The 20,415-nt window shown below is 34.4% G+C and overlaps 1 long non-coding RNA gene across 1 annotated transcript in view; it reads right to left on the bottom strand.

Annotated features, from left to right (window-relative positions):
• Window positions 1-20,415, bottom strand: part of LOC148273243 (uncharacterized) — a 77,767-nt gene that overhangs the window by 42,632 nt on the left and 14,720 nt on the right. The window contains exon 2 of the long non-coding RNA XR_015824626.1: window positions 18,933-19,241. This is a non-coding gene — a long non-coding RNA (uncharacterized LOC148273243). The remainder of the gene's footprint in view (window positions 1-18,932; window positions 19,242-20,415) is intronic.

The raw sequence follows: 20,415 nt of genomic DNA, 5'->3' as shown, positions 1-20,415 counted from the left end.
TTAATGTACTGCAAGACGTTGATCAAGTGTTTCGCAGAATGTAATGAATTGAATTCAATAGAAAACGCTGACATGCTTCTTGGAGTCATGACTCTATATTTCAAGTGAAATTATTAAACACGTGTGTGTCATCGATCATGGACTATGAACCCCACAAGTCTAACGCTTCAATTGCTAGTCTCTTCAATAAAATATTGCAGTGAAAATTACTTTTAAAATATTTAATGTCGACATTGCAAGTAATCCATCCCAGGACCTTAACCCGTACATGACTCATAAGGAACTCAAGAAAACATTGGCATTCTATCCATTATATAGCATTTTACAATTAAAAATTATTTCTAGTCTTGGTGTGTGTGTGTACACGTTAAAATTGAATTGTCTTGAGGTCATCTGTTTGTGATTAAGAGTAATAATTCGTTGGAGAAGCTCTTAAGCTTGATTACACAGAACAAAAGCGTTCCAAATTTTTGGTTTGGTTTTTAGTTTAAAGACTAACGTTAAATGATGGTTTCGGGTTGCTTTTGTTGCGTAAACTGTAGCTAACTTCGTGGTTGATAATCGTAGAATGATTTTTACCCGTATAGGCAACTCTATTAGCCAATGTCGTATTATTACCTTAAGGTTTGTGACGACGTGAGCGGAGTTGCAATTTCAATGTTGAAAAAGGGTGACTTTTTTACGAAATGTAAAAACAAAGGTGGTTAGTACACTGTAAAACTTATGGTAATTGAATTGTTTTTTTTTCCAAAAACCATATATTTTATGCAGTCAATGAAATTTACAAACTTATTATGTAAAAATATTGGCAAAAATATTATTTTATTTTTTAAAAAAAGCATTCTACATAACATGGAACGGTTGTTTCCTGGAGGCTCGCAGAGGGGGGAAAAATATTTATTTTTAAATTTTTTAAGAAGTCTTTTTGCTACTTCAATAACATCATTCTGATTAACAAATTACGTCGAGCTATAGAACATTTCAGAGAAGGAAATATGGAAGTCTAGGCATTTACAGGGCTTATGACCTGTCATTGGCTAGTTTAAATAGGCACTTTACACACTGTGTGACATACAAACATTTGGACAAACTCAAAAAATTATAACAATCATTCTCTAAAATTTCAGAACTAAATTCGGAAAAAAATCTTCGCCATGATTGAGTTATGCATGGTAGACCAGAAGCGGACCCACTCGTTTCTCCACTCGATCAACGTATTTTAGGATTTTTACCTATTTGACTGACGAGTCGAAACTAATCACAAAATATTCTGGTTCTATTTCGCACACATAACTGTGTGTATCATCCACCGGACATGGATAAAAGGAAACGTTATAAAAAAAATATTACAAAAGAGATTTTTAATATTTTTCACTTGACTTATTTTTAAAATATATCATTAACTCAGTCGAAAAACCTTTACGAATCTACCTACAATTCATTTTTTATACGATATGCTGGGCCTTTTTTGTCTTTGTTCCAAGCATTTTGAATTATCCCTTACCTCCGAGTTTAATTTGATTTAGCCGAATCAAACAACCTTAACTTATTTATGTAACTATAAATGTCTGCGTCCCCATAAAAGCTCCTTGCCCAAGGACTAAGGCCGGTACTGCTATTTTCTCCAGGGCCGAATCCGTTATTTGGCAGAAGACGCCAAGATTATAAGCTTAATAAGATTTTCTTGAAAAAGAAAGAGATCTTTTGTGACACTTCCGGTGAGAAACTTTTCATTAGGAGACACTCGGCGTAATAAAATAAAGTTATAATTGCCAAAAGCTGTACTCTCACATATTAAAAATTATAGCATGCATAAAACCTACATAATATTTGTTCATACCTAAGTAATCATGAGCCCAGGCGGACGTAAAGTACAGTTATTTGTGTGAAATAGAACCAGAAAATGAGGAAGTTCAGTGGTCTTTTATTTTGTTTTTTTATTTGCTGGTAGACTCTCAAACTAAGCCAAAAAAATAAAATGTTTTTTGGTATCTTTTAAAATAAATATATATTTGGACCCCTGTATTTAGAAATAACTTTAAATTAAAGTTTAATTATTTAGGAATAAAAAACAAATCACAAAAATAAGCACATATTATACTTTTTATTTAGAGAAACACACAACTGGTTCTATTCCACAAACAGAATTACTGTATTCTTCGTTCTCAAAAAACAAAAAACAAGTCATATAAACAGAATGTTTTAATTAACATATTACAACAGAGATGAAGAACATTTTAAAGAAGACAATATAGATGTCTAGGGATCTACAGGACTTATTACAGCTCATAAGCCCTGTAGATGCCTAGACATCTATATTGCCTTCTTTAAAATATTTTTCATCTGTGTTGTAATATGTCAATGTTAACAGCTCCTCAGGGATTTGAATCCAGTCCTTGTCTACAAAAATTTGGACAAACTCAAAATATTGTTGAGAATGTTTTAAGAATGTCCAAATGTTTATAGACAGTCTGGATTACCTCCCTTAGGAGTTATTGACTTAAAGCAGCCAATTACAGGTCATAAGCCCTCTAAATGCTTAGACTTCCATATTCCATTCGCTAAAATGTTTTCGTTCTTTGTTGCAACAAATTGAATACAAACGGACTTTATTTATTTTTTTGTTAATATTTTTTAAATACGCAAAAAAAACAAATGATATAATATAAATAAAGAAAGCAGATCCTTCGACTAATCCCACGCAAAGGATTGAAGGACCAAACTACCGGGAAATAGAAATACCTAGTCCAGAGGCGCATTAGCCAATAGTGAATGGGCTCCATATGGAAAACTTTAATACGCCGCGATGTCTCAATAAACATTTGTGGAAACGGTTTTTGGAAAGGTAAAAGGAGATTTTCCTGGCAGAGTAAATCTAAAGGGGAGCTTTTGTAAGTGAACATGTAAGGAAATAAGGAAAACATTTATTCGTATTGCGTGGCACTACTTCTACGGTCAGTTCCCTAGAGCCTTTTTCGATACGCATTTTATAGAAAGGAAAATAGCTACTGCGTCTATTTTATTAGGTTACTCTGAAAATTAAAAATCTAAACACCATTAGAAAAAACAAGAAAATGATGAGCACATTATTTATTTATTTAACACTTTATGTACACAAACAATTTATATACAATCTAGCGGACCGACAGACGTTGTCCTGCCCGAACGTTGGCTTGCCTGGTATTACCCTGAAAAAAAAATTCATAGATAAATACGTACCTAGATACTTGTTTATGATAGAATTCCGAAACTAAAAATTATTAATATTGAAATATTGAATTTAAGTAGGTACCTAGATACTTGTTTGTGGTTAAATTCCAAAACAAAAAATAATTAATTTTCAAATATCGAATTCTTTTTGTCAATGTCGAGCTTGGCTTTTCTCGCCAACAGGGTTGCACTTTATTCATGAATGTGAATGTTTATTAAAATTATTCTAGTATTCCCAAAAATTTAGTAAAAAGAAATAAATGGGATGAAATTTCAAGCACGGCAAGGCAATCTGATTGGGATCCATAAAGAGCGAATGTTGTTTGTAAACATTCAAAAGCAAACTTTTTTGAAAAATTAGAAAACAATATTCTATCATTTTTTTGTATATGCATTCTCGTCGGATGCAACCTGGTAGATCAATGAAAAAAACATTTATGCTGCTTATTTATTTTTTTAATTTTAATATCTACGAACACGCGCAGCTCAAAGATCTACATTTCGCTGAAAACCGCATGTAAATTAGTTAAGCCGTTTAGGAGAAGTTCAGTGACATCACACGTACTAAAGAATTATATATATAAAGACAAGTGAAGGAATATTGCCTTAAAGCAATTTCTTCTTACCTACCCAAACCGTTCAAATTAAGAAAATTACAAGTTCATTGACATATTCTAAGTAATTATACAGAATCTTAGAATTTCATATAAAGTTTTAAACAAAAATGAACTAAAAATTTACACTTTACTTGAGAGGAGAGGGTATGAGAAGGAAAGAAGAAGGAGAAAGAACAACTCAAGAAAGAGAAAGGATAGTGACATTTCAATCTTGATTTTATTTTTTTTATAAAACATAAGTGCGTAGATTATTTTACAATTTAATTTAAAAAAACAAAAAAAATAGAGTGGTGAATGGGTATTAAAAGGATTCGCTCATTTCTAGAACAAAAAGATAGCTCATGCTGTGATAAAGGTTGGAAGAGGTCTTTCAGATAAACAGGCGAAGTGGGATTATTTAAAAAATTGTAAAGAGTTGATAGAATGCTAATATTTCTTTTGCGCCTGATACTGGCCCAGTGTGGTTGAGTGCGATGTTTTTATTTTATTTTACGCCCAGCTCGTATGGTGGCTGAGCGCAAAAAAAAAAAAATAATAAATATAAGGCAGCTTTCAAAAAGAACTGGTAGTGCGGCTAAGAATAGCAGGCGCCATATTCAACAGTATGAAGGCTGTCTGGAGATTGGACATTAACGTAGTAAAAACCAAATTCCGCCTATATAGTGCCTGCTTACCACCTATTCTCCTCCATGGATTTGAATCGTGGCACCTAACTAGGGCCCTAAACAGAATAGAATTGGTGTCTCAGAAGAATCTTGGGTGTGCGGTGGTTTGACTTTGTGCGGAATGATGTAATAAGTGAACGAACGCGGCAAACATCGGTGACAACTGTCATCAAGCGGAGACGATACGGTTGGCTTGGCCATGTACTACGGATGCCTCCTGAGAGCCTTAACCACGCTTGCCTACTTTACAAGGCATCAGGTTTTTGACGTCCTGGACGTCCACTGCTGACTGTTTGTCGGCAGTTCATATCAGAACTACAAGACGCGAACCTGACTTGTGGGGACGCACAGGAGCTGGCATCCGACAGAGATGCCTGGAGGATCTTCGTGGACACCATCTGCTACAACTAGGGAGCTGACATGGAATGATGATAATAATATACGTGGCTTCCACTTTTTATTGTGTTGCATCCCAACTTAATACAGGGCTTTTGGCCTCATGGAGTTAGGGATGCGTTATTTTTTTTTTAATATATTCATTTGGATAAATGAATAAGATTAATATTGATTCTAAATTTATTGCGAGCAAAGATGGGTAAAAAGCTAGCATTATAAAATCAATCAATAAATCATGTTGTGGTCCTGTGGCTAGTGTCTCGTACTCACGGACCAATGGTCCGTGTTTCAAATCCCAGCCTACTCCAACTTTTTTTTCCATTTTCTAATAGTGAGTTATTTACAACTCGTTGAAAATGGCCCTAAAACAATAAATATTTCGGTAAATCAAAAGAACGCAAATATTTATTTTTTACTATAAAAAAATTAAAAAGTAAAATTTAATTTAAAAATAATTTATTTTTTTGTTTGTTCGCATGTCTTTAAACAATTATCCCGAAACAATATTCAAAAATTAGGGTGGTGCAAAAAATATCCTTGGCGAATTTATGTATCTCTAGACTTTGGTGTATCTATGGTAAATCCTTAAATCTGCTATCACGGGGTAGTACAAAATTTCCCTTTTTCCTCGATTTCGCGTCTGATTTGTTTTTGAGTTTATCTTTTACGGCCCGCGGGTATTTTCTAGAGACTTCTCTGCACGAAGTTTTCTTGGCGGGGTTTTTTGCGGCATCAGCTTTTTTATAACCATTTCATCACATGTGGCTTATCGGTAACACATATTCTTGAATCATATTTGTTCTGATACTTGATTTGTGAACATCAACCAAAAACTGTGGAAATAGCATTTTTGAACAAAAAATCGCTATAAAATTGTTTTTTGTTGATGAGCCTGTTTACGCTGTGCACACATTGAATAAACCCTTTTAGCTTAACTAAAACTTTTTTTTCTTTTTTTTGCATTTTACAAAGGAAAACTTTTTTATTATTTATTATTATTAGTAAATTAAAATCTTTCAAAGTAAAAATACTATTCTATCACGAAATATCAAAAGTTTTTCCAAACGCAGCTTTTAATTTTGAGATTGCACTAATGTCCTTATAATACTCATTTCAGAACATAAATTCAATAAAATAAGCATATTTTTGTGAGAAAAGTATAATAAATACCGTAAGAACTCACGATTTACATAACGTAATCGCAAAGTTATTGATCCGAGAAAAATGCAACAAATCCACTTCCTTTGCGTGCCAAATGACAACAAATGGAGTCATACGCGTGCTTTTGACAGTAAATAATAACCAGAACTTTCGCGAATCAGGGATGTACAAAATTCTTCGACACTTTTTAAAACCAGATATCCATTAGATAAATAATTATGTGTTCTAAATATTGGTAGTAAATAGGTTTGAGCCGGCCAAAATGTTTGTAGACAAGCTCTGAATTCCATCCCCTAGGATTGGGTATTCATCATAATTAATATGTTTTATTAATTTATTTATTTTTGCATCAAAATAAATTACTTTCGATACTCACATAAATACAAACGATAATGAAGAGTAATATTAATAAATGTAATTGGTAATATAGTTTTTTTTTTTCTAGTAATGATTTAACTTTCTTTTTATTCGCCGAAATACTTTATTTTTTTAAAAAGAGATGTAAATAACTCAATATAAGACTTGGGAGTCAAGTTATGGTAGAGCGAGGTTCGAACCTCGGATCTCTGATCCATGAGACCACGACACTAGCAACGGGACCATGACCCGGTTTGACTGTATTCTGATTTACCTAAATATTTCAGTTGCCATTACCTAATTACAAAAACAAAATTATGAATATATTCTTCGCAAAAAGAGGAAATCAATCACAATTTTTAATGGGGTTAAAATATGAATTCATTATTTGTTTTATGTAATTAATTATTATATTGGATTAGCCGTTCACGGTGGAGTCCTGATGCCGAGCCGTATGTATAGAAGCAAAGTATGGAATTTAAAAAAACAAGGATGAAAGTAGGGTAAATGGTGTGAAAATGTGATATCTCGGACAAATATGTGATTAAACTATATATGATTGGTGCACAAATGTCGAGATTCGTGCGTTATGTAAGACTAAGACAAGTTTAGTCGTGTTGTTACCACCTTTATGTAGGCACCTAGTTGGTGGCCTAATTTTGTGATGTACAAAGTTATGTGGGTGCACAGAATGAGAGCAAGTAAAACAGGGTACTTACGTTTTACACAAAGATTTATTCACGAAACTAAACTACTGAAGCTAACACATTGAAAGAAGGATTCTAATAACTATATTAGGCAAAATAAAATGAAGTTGGTAAATCTAAATTGGCGGTAATTTTGTGCCTCGAAGACGCGTGCGGTGAGGTCGGAATCCGGTAGTTTTCTCGAAGCCGGTTTGGCCCGTTCGTACGCTCTACGTCGGCGTTCGGCAATGTTCGGCTCGTGCCGTCGTTGTCGACCCGCCACACAGCCCCCTTCCAAGTTTTGAAATCTGTTTTTCAAAACTGACGCTGTATCACCCTCCTGCCGCTACGCGTTGTGTATGCCGGTTGTTCTGTTGGTGTTTCCGTTTCTGCTGGACTGGCTCGTTCTTCCGCTGTCTGGAACGCCGGCTTGCACCTGTCCAGCGAAACCTTTTTATGTTCGCCATCCACGTCCAGTGTTACCGTCTTTTCCGCCCTGGTGATGACCTTGTAGGGCCCCTTGTAGTTCGGCATCAGGGGTTTGTACACTCTGTCGTCCCTCAGAAACAAGTGTGTGGCTCTCTTTAGTTCCGGGTGGATGAAAACGTTACCTTTATTGTGGTGCTCGACTGGCCTTGGTTTGACGTTTTGCATGAAATTTACCAGTTGCCTAGTGTAGGAGTCCGGGTCAATGTAGTCGTTCGTCTGCTCCAGGATGTCTGCTGGTAACTTTAGTTTGCACCCATACAGCATCTCTGCTACTGAGTGCTCTGCATTCGTGCGCAGTGTGGCCCTCAGTCCGAGTAGTATGGTGCTGATCGATTTTGTCCACGGAACAGGGTGGTGAGCTTTAATGGCCGTCTTCAGCGTTCTATGAAATCGCTCGATCATGCCATTACTTTGTGGATGGTAAGGCGTCGTGTTGGAGTGTGCTATGCCTGATCTGGAACAAAACAAGTTAAAGTCCGTAGACATGAATTGCCTACCCTGATCAGTTATAATTTTCTCCGGTACGCCGTATCTCGCAATCCAGTTGTCCCAGATGGCTCTGATGATTGTGTGGGTCTGGATATCTGCGATAGGGATTACTTCCGCCCATCGAGTGTATCGGTCGATACATGTGAGGCAGTACCTCAGTCCCTCTGATGGTGGAAAAGGTCCGATGAGGTCGACATGGACCACGCAGAATTTCTGTCTCGGCATGTCGATCTTGATGATCGGTGTCCTCGTGTGTTTGTTGACTTTGCTCTTCTGACAGGGTATGCAGGCCTTCGTCCAAGCTGCGCAGTCTGCTTTCATATTTTTCCAGACGCCTCTTTGACTGATGGTCTTGGTCGTGGCGTCGGCTCCTGCATGGTTGAGGTTATGCACTTGGTTGAAGAAAGATCTCTGTAGCGTTTTTGGGATGTACGGTCGCATGTTGCCTTTGTTGAGATCGAAGACGATTTCTTGTCCCTGCATGTTGGTTTTGATCAGGTTCAGAGCAGTGTTCTTGTCGTCCAAGAGTGCGAGTAGTTCGTTGTCCTGCCTTTGTTCTTTATGGATCTTTTCGAACGATATGTTTGCCTCTTGTTCGATCATGTCGATTCTTGATAAGGTATCGGCGACGACGTTGTCTTCTCCTTTTATGTATTTGATGTCCGTGCTGAACTGTGAGATGTAGTCTAGATATCTGAGTTGTCTGGGGCTTTCTTTGTCGTGACTTTTCCTTCTAAACACGAATTGTAGTGGTTTATGGTCCGTGTATATACAGAATTCTCTGCCCTCCAGATAATGTTGAAAGTACCTTACAGTCTCAAAAATGGCTAGTAGTTCCCTGTCGTACGTACTATATGAACACTGAGCCTTGTTCAACTTTTTTGAGAAGAAACTTATCGGTTTGTAGTTGATGCCGTCTGTGGTTTGTTGTAGCACGCCTCCGATTGCGTAATCTGAGGCGTCTGTCCACACTGACATCTTGCTGCTTTCCTCTGGGTAGCTAAGCTTAGTGGCGTTGATCAGCGAGTTCTTGACCTCTTCGAAATCGTGTGTAGTGACTTCGTTCCACTCTACTTTTCTGTTGTCATTCTTTTTTGCTCCCTTGAGGTAATCGTGTAGTCGTATCAATTTGTGTGCTGCTCGTGGTATGAATCTTCGGTAGAAGTTTCCCATGGCCAAGAATCTTCTCAACTGCTTAATGGTTTCTGGCTTGTTGAGGTTCGTGATGGCTTCCACTTTTGTTGGCGAGGGTCCGATGCCTTCAGCCGAAATTTCATAACCAAGAAATAACAGTGTTTTCTTGGCAAACTCGCATTTAGATGGGTTTACCACCATTCCATGATCTTGAAGTCGCTGGAACAAAGCTTTTAAGTGTTCCACATGTGTTTCTTCGTCTGGTGAAGCGATCAATATATCGTCGATATATGCGTGTACTCCTTCTAGACCTCTTGTGACTTCGTTGATGTGACGTTGGAATGTTTGTGCAGCGCATGATAGTCCGAATGGCATTCTTACAAATTCAAATAACCCGAATGGTGTGGTTATAGCTGTCTTTTTAATGTCAGTTTCATTAATTGGAATTTGGTGATATGCTCGTTGTAAGTCAATTTTGGAAAAAATTTTACAGTTAAATAAGTCATTGCATATATCGTGGATATGTGGCAAGGAATAACGATCAGGTACCGTCTGTGCGTTTAAGCTACGGTAATCGCCACAAGGGCGATAAGTACCATCGCTCTTCTTCACCATATGCAATGGAGAGGCCCACTCACTCTTGGAGGGTCTACAAATACCTTGAGCCACCATGTGATCGAACTCTTGCTTCGCCTGCCTCAGTAGTTCTGGGGACAGCCGACGAGTCTTACACATAACGGGTTTGCCACGGGTATCTATATGGTGGATTGTGTTGTGTTTATCCAGCCCTGCGTATGGTTTATTGATATCTACTAGTTGTGGATACTTCAATATGAGTGAGTGGTAAATGTTGGTTTTGTCTGTTAATGATATGGAACATGTTATGTTGTTGTTTGTGGAGATGTCAAATGCTCTGACTATCTTGCCGTTTGTATTGTCTACTAACCGTTTGTTCCTAACATCTACTAACAGGTGGAAGTTGTGGAGAAAATCTGCTCCTATAATAGGGCGTGTCGTATCCGCTATTATAAACTTCCATGTAAACATTTGTTTACATCCCAGATTCAGTGTTACCGTGGTAACTCCGAAATTCTGGATCGTAGTCCCGTTCGCTGCATAGAGAATTAGCTTAGACTTTTCTCCATGGCGTTTGTGTAAAGATCTAGGAATTAATGATATTTCCGATCCGGAGTCAACGAGGTATGACACACCGGTATCACGATCTTTAACAAAGAGACGTGTTGTGTTGGTTGAATCAGCCGCCTCCGCTATGATTCGACCATCTAGTTTTTTGAAGCTAGATGCGTTTTAAATTCACATGGTGTGACGCATTTCTTAGCTTGATCGCCAAATTTTGTGTGGAAGTAACAAAGAATAGTTTTCTTGTTATTTCCGTTGGCCCTATAGCTTGTTTTGTTGAAATTGTTGTGTTTTCGTGTTCAAACGTCGGGGTCACCACTTTTAGTCGTGTTGTTACCACCTTTATGTAGGCACCTAGTTGGTGGCCTAATTTTGTGATGTACAAAGTTATGTGGGTGCACAGAATGAGAGCAAGTAAAACAGGGTACTTACGTTTTACACAAAGATTTATTCACGAAACTAAACTACTGAAGCTAACACATTGAAAGAAGGATTCTAATAACTATATTAGGCAAAATAAAATGAAGTTGGTAAATCTAAATTGGCGGTAATTTTGTGCCTCGAAGACGCGTGCGGTGAGGTCGGAATCCGGTAGTTTTCTCGAAGCCGGTTTGGCCCGTTCGTACGCTCTACGTCGGCGTTCGGCAATGTTCGGCTCGTGCCGTCGTTGTCGACCCGCCACACAAGCATTATCGACAAAATCAAGAAAGGAGTGGAGTACTGCGTTGGTTTTTTTTTTCAGTATTTATTCAATAAGATATACACATTATTCCAATATTAATACATTATAAAGAAAACAAAGTATTAAAATATATTTTGTCCCGATAAACTATTCAATAATAGTTTGTCATCGGGTGCTCAGACATTAGTTTTAATTAATAATCAAATAAAAAGAGTACAAACATAATACTGTAAACGTATAAAATAATAAACATAAAAAATAGTTTAAAGATTTTTATTTTAAGTGAGAAAATAGAGTAAAATAATACAATTAAAATTAAAGAATAGCAATTTGCTAAAATATATTTTAAATATAAGAAAAAAATTAAACACATATATAAATAGTGTATTCTCATAAATGTAATTAAAACAAGATTAAAAAAAAAACAAAGTAAATCGAAAATTCATATCTACAGAAAAAATAAAAATAATAAGAAATTAAGACATGTAGAGCGAATGGATATCGAAAGAACGGCTAAAACTATTTTTCTATCCATGTCTGAAATAACTGGTCTTATAAAAAGGCTCCTCTTTCATATTCCTTCTCTAATAATTTCTCCGTCTGTTTTAAGATAAACATTTTTTTTTAGCATGTCGTCACTTTTTTAAGCGGTTTCATGACTGGAGGGCGTATTTCGAAAACTCCAGAAATATTCATGTAATAGGGGTATATTTTCAAGCTCTCTGTATTTCCCGGCCTTCCAAGTGTCGAGAGGAATAAAAAATAAATAAAAACAAAATTCGCGAGAAAGGATGTTTGTATTATTTCAGCTGCTCCATTTTGTAAAAGGCTTTGCAGGGGGTTTGATTTACGGCGGAACGGAAAAACGGTGTGAATAAAATATCGTAATGGCGACAGTTATAATTGCTGGCTTTAAATATGTCACTTTTCCACCCTGCAGCAGTGAACCGTTATTTCTAAATTGAGCTAAAACAGAATTTTCCATCATAATGTTGCATTTGTATTATAAATGAGCATTTTTATTTGCGAACGAAGAATACAATAAAATAAAACCAGAATGAGGAATTCCACTGTTTTCTAATAATTTTTTTTCCTATTAGTGTGCTATTTAACTAAGCAAAAATATATATATATATAATTTTTTTGTGCGTTATTTACAAAGATATGATTTTTTAAAGTTACATTTATCAAATACCGCGGCAAATGACTGTAATCAGTGTGTCACTTTTCAGTAGTGACGTCATGAAACGGTTGGCGTTCTTACTTTCACTGACCGCGGTAAGTTGTATTTCTCCAGCAAATGACAAAACTGACAAGAATCTATGGAATATTGCTTTGATTACTTCATTTAGTTGATCGTAATTTGCTCATTTACTGAAAAATCGGTAGATCTGGCAACGCTGTTGAAATGTCAAAACTTTTCAATCACAAATTATACTCTTTTTTTTTCTATGGTCAAAACGTTCCTTACAAGGTGCGGGGGGGGCTTTAAAGCTGAAACCGGAAATACTACACGTAGACATAAGGAGTGACGTTATTATTTACGATTTCAAAATGAATACTATTTTTAACATTTTTTATTTATTTTTGCGTGCGTTTTTGAGATATTTCATCCTATTCCAAAATTTTTAAATGTTCACGTGTACACGAAAACTTTTTAAAAATTTGATTCCGGGTTGGGCTTGAATTCCTCATTCTGGACCCTGTATTGACTCAGAGGAGCGTATTGTTGGAGCAATTTTTAGACCTCCGTGGTGTAACAATCAAGGCGATTGCCTCACGTACACGAGGTTTCGAGTTCGATTCCCTGTTTGATCACAAAAGTTACACTGAGGTTTTTCTCAAGCCCAGGTGTAATGTAATGTGCTGTAATTCACCGCCGTAATTATAATGGTGCATTGGTACACCAATTGCAGCGTTTCGTGATTATTTTTATAACATGAAGGTAAGATGATCAGTCTCACGCTTCAGGTACCAGTGCAGGGACTATGAAATATTCTACTGTGAACACACTATTTTATATAAATATTTAATTAGGCCTCCTGGCCTGTTGGGGTGAAAAAAATAAATTTTAAATAAATAAAATTAAACATTGAAAAAATATATACCTTAAAACAAACCACAATATCTTACGCGAAGTATGGAATTGGAAAAACAAGGATGAAAATATGCTGGTTGAAATGCGATCTCTCGGGAGAATGTGTGGTAAAACTTTGTACGATAGGTGCCAAAAATGTCAAGATGTCAAAATGTCAAAAGTATTAACGGAGTTGGAGTAAATCGAATGGACAGCGAATTAACGGCTTAAAAGACTTATGATGCAAATCTTGATGGATGCAGAAATCGAGGAAGATATGGCATGACCAAATTCAACAAATACTTCAGGGTGGGCTTGTAAAAAGTTGGAATTATCAACGGGCGTGCATGAGAAGATATATGAATGCAGAGGATCCGAGATCTGTATGCAAAGATATAGTGATATGGCGTTCTATCCTCGCTGCTTGCTCTTACGGGGAAACTGCGCAATAGTTTTATAGTTTGTTATATTTTTATAATAAATATTTTACAAATTTTATTCGTAGAATCATTAAATTAGCCTTATGATTTTTTTAATATTGATATCTGTGTCTTTTAAGGAACAGATAAATCACGGGAGTCACATTGAACTAAATGTTCAGACATATGATTTTGCAATGTCCAAAACATCATAACTTTTTAAGTAAATTGGATAATTTCAGCCTTTAAAGAATAAATATACATTTACTTATGTTATTCTAGTAATAGTACATATGAAAATAGCATATCTGAGACAACTGATTTTTTTTCACTAAAACAAAGTGGACTTCAAATTTCACAACTACTACTACACAAAACTAGCAGTTCACAACGGAGTTCAAGTTTCAACTCTAATGTATGGGAGCGAAGTATGGAATTGGAAAAATATTGATGAAAGTAGGTTGAATGCTGTCGAAATTCGATCCCTCAGGCGAATGTGTGGTAAAACGTTGTATTATAGGTGCACAAATGTCGAGATCCGTGAAGTGTGTAAGGCTGAGACATGCATTATTGACAGAATCAAGAAAGGGGTGCTGCGTTGGTTTGGACATGTAGAGCGAATGGACAGCGAAAGAACGACTAAAAGGATCTACGATGCAAATGTTGATGGATGCAGAAAACGAGGAAGACCGAGAAAGACATAGCACGATCAAGTCCATCAAATACTTGAAGATGGACATGTCAAAAGTAGGAATAATCGGCGTGCGTGCATAAGAAGATGTATGAATGTAGAGGAAGCGAGGTCTGTATGCCAAGATAGAGTGTTATGGCGTTCTATCCTCTCTGCCTACCCCTACGGGGAAACGGCAAGATGGTTTGTTGTTGTTGACTTCAAATTTTTATATTAACCTAAAAAAGCGTTTATATAGCGGTTGACTGAGGTGTTTAATTTACGTATAAAATAGCTTATTGCGATAATTTTTACATTTTTAATTTCAAAACGCCACAAAGTGGACTTTTAGGGACCGATATTTAACCTCTAAACTTTTCTGTAATTAGTTGTATGGTTCTCCGGTACTTTTTTTTAAAATATGTGTATTATTTAAATCAATGTGTGTAATTAAAGATTCAACACATTTTGAGTGATTGCATTAGCTCATTAAATAAGGCGAAAACCAATAGTAATTCTTTACATTTTCATCACAGTATAAAATTTACCATTTTATCTGTGTGAACATTAAAATTTCTTAAATTTTTCTATCTGCTGTTTTTGAAATACATATGAGAGTTGGCTGAGAACATGTGAGAGATGGGTTAGTTATTTCGACGGTCAAATCTTTGTGAAAGAACATTAAATATAAGTATATTAAGAAAGATGTGTTGCATAAAAGGACGAAGCACAGAAAAAAACATCAACATAGACATACTGTTTAGTGCTTTTGACTAGACACAATTTTACAGTTCTTAGCTTAAAGTAATTAAATAGAAGTAAGAAATTCCATAAAGTAAGCTCACTATTATTAGTCTTAGCATAGACTAAGTTAAATATTAATATTTTTTTAGTTTCCAAAATAAATGTTACCGATGTATTCTCTTAGACAAAAGGTATTTTATAGTAGGTAATTACGTTTTAATCATTTATTAAATAAATTTCGAAAGAAAGCAAACGATTAAAACATTACCCACGTTAAAACCATAAATAATCAACCAACCAAATGATTTTACATTTTACTTTCCAGTGGAGGACCTACAGAAGTCTCCTTGGCGGTGTCCAAAAACAAGGGAACATTTTTTTATTTCCGAACGAGAAAAGCTGCCTGAAGGAGCTCTCTGTAATTTGTTAGCCTTCGCATTTATAAACAGAAAAAAAATGATCTAGAAGAACTTATCTCTGTGCTGAAAAATTCCTTTATACCCGGTGATGAAACATCGTGTTACCACAAGCAAACAGAATATTCTGAAGATAAGACATTTGAAAGAAAAAAACAAAGAGATATACTCTTTAATAATTATTTCTCCATTATTTATAAAAACCGTATAACAATTTAGGCCTGTTTAAGCAAAATAAATAAAAAATCAATAATACGCCGGTCATATAAGTAGCGCGTACTTTCATCTACTGCCAATAACCAACTGATTGAACGAATTTCTTCTTTTGTTTTCATATCTTTCAAACAAACACCGGCCATAGAACAGCTTCTCTGTCTTTTTTGTTAGAAGTTATACTCTTGTGCTCTTTTTTATACAGTAAAACAGATGTGTTGTAGTATTGGCGTCATTTTCATTCTAACTTTGTTGCAAACAGAGGGAAAACATTTTTGAGAAGGGAAGTTAGATCTAAATAATAGGGAGGAAATCCAGCCAGTCTGCAAACATTTGGACATATTGAAAACATTGTTGATTCACTTTCATTCGTTTTATCACTCTACGCATAGTAAAGATAAATATTTTTTGTTTTGAAGTCCAGAATATTTATGAAAATTTTCCTTCCCAAATCCGATGGTAAAATGACAATATGAAAATTACAAAAAATACAACTCCGTCATTTAAATAAATAAGAGAGATATATCTAGTCTTGTATCCTATGTAGACTCGTGTTATAGCCACAAAAAAGTTTAAATGGACCTATTTGAATTGAGGAATAGAAGGAAGTGAATTATTTCCTGACTGGGATTAAATTGACTGGACATGATCAATTCACCAAAATGATGACAAAACCTTTTAATAGACTTAAAATTAGTTTTGAAAACCACCATATTTATATATCCGCCAGTACCTACAAAGAGGCCACGAATAGTTGCGAAATGCACCGTTTTGTTTTTATAGAGAGAGAGAGTAAAAAATAAAAAGGACAAGACCACAAGAGTGTTTAGAATATTGTTAAAAACATCCACAACAGCACGAAAGGGAATCAACAATCCTAAAAACAAATATTTTTCCAATTCGTTTACCATGACTTGATGAAAATGGGGTAGTCTGGTGATCAAGAACAACCCAAGGAGACCTAAGCACTGAAGAATTGAGTGGAAAAATAAATCGTTACCCTCAGTGAAGGGGAAGATTTTCATCGCGATTGCCAAACATCCTACTAGCTTCGTTTCGAATATATTTATTTATTTTGTTTACAGTTTTAAGAGTACGGTTTATTCTGCTTTTTAAAGTTGCAGAAACAATTGACAAATTATCAACTATCCTTAATGTTTATTTTATATAATTCGATTGATATCATTTTAAGTTCCTAGAACTCCACTCGTCCATACGCTTTGTAGCTGCAAAAAGATTAGTAATCTAGCTTCGATTTGTAAATATCCACAACTATCAAATATTTTATTTTTTAAATAGGGGCTAGAATTACCATCGTCCATGCGCTGAGTAGCTGTAAGACTAGTTGCGATCTCACTCCTCTTTTTTAAGACATATTTTAATTATTTATTTTAATATCATTCAAACACTAAATGTCAAATTAAAACATTATGTAAATGGGGGCTAAATTTCTAATCATCAATGCACTCTCTAGGTACAAGCCGTGCTGTAATCAAACTCCTATCTGTTATAATTTAACTTAATCTTAATTAGAAACGAGAAACTAGAATCCCAATCGTCGAGGCGATTTTTATAATAATGGCGCTATATAAACAATCGATTTGAGCCGCCTCTCAGATAATTGCCGCATCAACCATCTTACCCTTAACATTAATAAATGCACTTGTATTTCTTTCTCGCGTATACTAAATCCTTTAAATATTCAGCATACTCTTATGAATGAAATATATTCAAGTAAAGACGTAATCAGTGACTTAGGAATAGTTTTAGATTTCAAGTTTGTGTTCGATATTCACATTAATGGAATTATTAAGAAAGGCATACAAAATGCTAGGTTTTTAATGCGAATGTCTAATGACTTCAAAAACATTAAAACATTTATATTGCTTTATAACACATATGTGAGAAGAAGAAGAATCCCTAATATAAAATATATTTAAACAACCTAGAAAGGGTACAGAAGAAATTCATAAATTTAATAAAATATGAATTTTACTGTACACCAAATTCAATTCAAACTCTGGAGTATAGAAAAGTGATTGCAGATCAAATATTCCTGTTTAAACTACTAAACAACGTCGTAGACTGCCCTTTACTTACAAGTTCTTTAGAATATCTTGTACCCAATAGAACAAGACTCCATACTTCATTTAATTTGCCAGTACCTAGGACTAACTCAAGGAAAAACGACTTTGTCTTTAGAGCATGTCATTATTATAATACTGTTCTCTCCAGTCACGCTGATATTTTTCATCTCTCCTATATGAAATAAAGAACATTCCTTATAGACAGTACACCCGTTTAGTTAAACGATGTCAGTAATTATGTTTGTAATGTATGTTCATTATTATATTTTGTACCTTTTACATTATTTTTATATAACTTTTTTCTTTACTTATTCTTCAAATTTTAATTTATCTTGTTTCTATTTACTTTATTTTTATTACTGTTTATAAATTTACCTCAATTATTTTATTTGCAACTTCTAAGTGCCTAACATTTCTTAATTGTTAAATTGCCTTTATTTTGATACCGAAAATGTACTTAATCAATAGCTTACACCACTGTGGAAAATTTATATTTACTGTTTTCACAATTTTCGTTTATATATATTCTTATTTTCTGTATACGATATATGTAATAACTGTTTTTTTTCCCAAATAAAAATAAATAAATCAAAATAATAGTTGAATGAATATGGAAATCTAGGCCTTTACAAGGCTTATGACCTGTAATTGGCTGGCTTAAGGGGCCACTTTACACACTGAAACATTCACCATTCTGCCCATGTTTAAACATCCACTGATGACAGTTCATAAGGCCTGTAAATGCCTAGACTTCCATTTTCCCTTTTTAAAAATGTTTTCTCTCTACAGAGAGGTGGTTTAAATTTGTTTCAACAGTGAAATAAATTTAAATATGAATAACTCTAGGGAGGAAATCCAGCCAGTCTGCAAGCATTTGGACATACCCAAACATAGTTGAATAATAATAGTATCAAACATCAAGAAGAGCATTTTGTGTCATTTTAAATATCCGTTTCTTTTTTTTTTTTGTTTTTTACAATATACATACGAGGTCAAACAGAGTATTCAAAAAATAAAGCATAATTACATAGCAATGAAATACATATCAATAGTAAAAATAGTAAACAAAAAATCCCACAAATCGGATTGGTACGTTCCTTCATCAAGGTGGAGACCAACGCCACCAATCATTGAGCAACGATCGCTTTTTAAGCGAAAATTCACGAATCGTTGCTGGAACTTTCAGGAAGATCGGAAAAACTCGTCAGAACTGGGAGTGCTCTGTCAAGTGTATGTGGCCAGAGCCGAGTAAAATAAACAGAAATATTCGATAGACTTACATCATTAAAGTTATCCGATATGAATCTCTGCACCAGCGAAGTCTTTCCACTATGGGAGTCTCCCACCAGGACGACCTTCACTTCCATCTCCTCCTGGTCTCTGCTTCCACTGTCCCCCGTTTTATTCTTGTTGGACCACATTCTAACACTATCGATTCTTAAAGTAGAACCATACTTGAAGACGCCACGACACTTAAACTCTTCAATTTTTCACTGAATTGACAATTTACGATCAATCATTTGCATAAAAAACACTAGATCACTGGTTATTTTGATAATTTATCACTGATTTAAAAAGCTGTGTACTTTCTGAAACAAAAGAAATATATTTTTATAATCTTTTTCTCAAACCCTTTTCAACATGTTATGTGAGAAAAAGTATGCTGTACAAATACTATACATTTGGAATCGGATATTCTAATTACGAACGGAAGTATTTTATTTTTCCTCGGTAAAGCGCCCAAATTTGAGTGATTCATGTCTTAATTTACCAAAATTATTGTTGCAATAGTTACAAACAAAAGAGTTGACAATATTTAACGAACGGATCATAGGTAAATAATTTCTAAAACACGGTTGAACAATAAAATATATTAATAATATTTTATTTTATAAATTTTATGTTTGAAGCAATAACTTTGTGGTTATTTACCATAGTAAAATTTAAAGAACAACAATTTTTGGACCACAATTTTTTATTTTTTTTATGGACTGGTTTTAAAGCTTTACAAGCTTCTTTATCAAGTTATACTTTTTTTTTGAAAAAAAAAAAAAATGAGCGGTTAAAAAAGTGTTTTTATTTTATTTTAATACTCATAATTTTAATTTCGAAATTAATTTAGTTTGTCAGAATATATACTTCGTATCTCAAATATTTTTCTGTATTTTTTAAAATGTTTGACTATCACCCTTTTGACCATAGGACAGTTCAGGGAAAGAAGATGCTAACCAATAAATGGAAAAGATACGCCCAAAAAACAAATGTTTATCAAAAATTCGCAATAAGTTAACAATCTGCATTTAAATAGAATGTGACGGAAGTAAATAATTTCATAATAATTATTTAATATTACCTACTATTCAACTGAAAAAGATGCGTGATCATATAATGTAATATTAAAAATATTAAAAATACAATAAATATATACGTAGGTAATTAATGTAGCTTTTAGAATTAGGAATATTGACACGTATTTTTTTTTTTTAAAGATGTTTTTTTTTTTAGCTAATGCAGACAACTTTATGAACGTTAGAAAGACATTAATCTATTTATACTGTTCAATATGGTATAAAAAAACAAAGCAACTTTAAATAATAATAAATAAGATAACATTCCTTTTTTTCAACAAATTAACGTTTTAAAGCAAGTAAATATAGTACATTTTTCATTTTTAATAATGACATAACAAAGAATTGAAAGCAAGGGTTAAAATACTTCTCGTTAAAGAGTTAAATTTCAGTAACTTGGCGCTGTGTCATAGAC

This window comes from Micrasema longulum, unplaced genomic scaffold (genome assembly GCF_059751315.1).
Source record: "Micrasema longulum isolate JH-2025_06_02 unplaced genomic scaffold, ASM5975131v1 h1tg002028l, whole genome shotgun sequence".
Lineage (NCBI taxonomy): Eukaryota > Metazoa > Arthropoda > Insecta > Trichoptera > Brachycentridae > Micrasema > Micrasema longulum.
This window is presented reverse-complemented; position numbering and strand designations above follow the sequence as displayed.